Source organism: Mchenga conophoros, linkage group LG4, assembly GCF_057382185.1.
Source record: "Mchenga conophoros isolate Kocher_MC1m ecotype Shallow Benthic linkage group LG4, M_conophoros_male_GT1.1, whole genome shotgun sequence".
NCBI lineage: Eukaryota > Metazoa > Chordata > Actinopteri > Cichliformes > Cichlidae > Mchenga > Mchenga conophoros.
The window spans coordinates 4,322,306-4,324,475 of NC_140529.1; the positions used below are offsets into that span (position 1 = coordinate 4,322,306).

The 2,170-nt window shown below is 41.8% G+C and overlaps 1 pseudogene; it reads right to left on the reverse strand.

Annotated features, from left to right (window-relative positions):
* LOC146575331 (uncharacterized) lies at window positions 1-1,934 on the reverse strand (annotated as a pseudogene).
* Between the last annotated feature and the right edge of the window lie 236 nt (window positions 1,935-2,170).

The window sequence follows — 2,170 nt, forward strand, 5'->3', positions numbered from 1 at the left end:
CTCCACTTGTTCTCTAAGGATCCTTATGATCTAAGAATGCATTCATAAATGTCATTCATATTGACATTAAAAGAGTACTGGTGTTTTCCCCCCATTACCACACACATTAAAATGGGTGTTGAAAAAATGACCTTTAGATATCGCTGGCTCAAAGTGCGGCCCAGTTGTTCCACTTTCCTTTTGTTCCAGCCCAAAGCCAGGAGGGTCAGCATGTCTGTTCGCCCTGCATTTCAGTTAGTATACAAATAAGAATGAATGAGCAGGAGACTGAGTGGAATCTCAGACACGGACACACACCTGCTTTAGACATGTACTTCGTTGTGATGGCCGCCCTAGACAGGAAACTGTTTACTTGTTCCACCTCTTCTCCAACTGTTGAACCGGCCCCATCCTGAAACGCACCTCCCCATTTGATCTATAGAAAGGAGGTCACAATACATGACTGCTGAATTCATTCAACCTTATAACAAAATGTCTCAAACTAATCCAAAACTACAAGCTGCAGTATACCTCGCATTTCCAAGTGTGAGCTTTGCATGCATGACGGAGAGAAGAGGAAGCATTGACAAGAGGTTCCTCAGCTCAGGGCACTGCTGAGCCACCTTGGTTAAATAGGGGAAATATTTACAGGCCACATCGGAGCAAAGGAACGTAATATGTCCTGGGACGCTAGCTGCCAACTTCCTCTGGAGAAAAAGGGGGTAAGCAAAGATCTCCCCTCGAAACATGTTCAATGCAGCTAAGAGGACTCCGTGGCGACAAACAGCTATTTCCATGCCCTCCTCATCCAACTTCCCAGTGGACTTTTTGGACGACTCCTTTGCTGCAGTCCAAGATGAAGATCCGCACAACCCTTTCCCCGGGACCTATACACTCAAAGATTTTAACATAAAAGACATGACATGATGAAGCCCTATCAGGGACAAACTTTTTAAAACAAATGCATAACAATTAGCTGAATTAGCCTCGAGTCACACAAGACCTCAGATCTCCCCAGGACAGCACTGATAACACAAAATAAAAATCATGTTGTTTTTTTTAAATACACATGGTGACAAAATTAAGTACACATTAAGATAAAGTAAAGTAAATAGTATTACGACAACACCAAGAGAAAAATAAAAAAAAAATATCGACCCATCCATATATGTCTACACACACACACACACACACACACACACACACACACACACACACACACACACACACACATAAGTGTATATGGTTACGGCATTAACGTCATTTTAACAAGATTAACAGCACTAATATATATATGTGTATCTTACATGATTTGTGTGTCTCTGGATGTATTTCACAAACTCAGCAACTTCCTCATCTTTCTCAATGAAGACACCTTCAAAGTTCCCCTGCTCTGAAGTGCTGAACGAACACAGTGACAGTTGTTTGAAAAGAAACATTAAAATACATTTTTCTACAAATCCATATTTGACTTATGTCCACAATGCATAATGTACCTTGCATTAGACTGAAAGCGATAAAGCTTGCGGTTTCCATCAACTGAGACGGCAAGCATGTGTGGAGTGCAGGCAGGGCAGCTAAAGCATGGCTCCTTGCACATCCTGTCCACCTCAAACTTTACAGCACTCCACTCCAAGAAACTTTTACTGAAGGCATCAGCTGATATTCGGCCATTCTTTTACATAGAGGACATACAACAGAATATTCAAGGACAGTCAGCATAAACATTGATTTGCACAATTTCCTTAAACTTGGCAAATTTAGGAACTCACCCTTCCAAAATGGGCTGTTCGTTCATCCAGCATTTTGACAAATGCCTTAAGTGACATCCCTGGTGCAGCCTTCTTAATGTCATAGAAAGACTGAAAGGCATCCATTGAAAACAGGGTGCAGAAATTTAAGGTGCCAGGCCAATATCCACTACCCAGGATGTCCTTAACTGAGGGGGACCACATTAGGCCACAGCTGGTGCAAGGTTATAACGGCCTTTAGAAAGGATCAGGAGAAATTCAGTCATGGCTCAAAGCATTCATTTTTTTCATGTTGTTTTCAAAGCGGTCTGGTAAATCCAAATGACCTTTGACAGGTGCCCACATATACTGCGGGCCGAGGGTAATTAAAACAAAGATAGCAATGCACAATTTGCAATAAAACCTCCAAACACATCTATTGTGTATGTAGTGTGTGACAA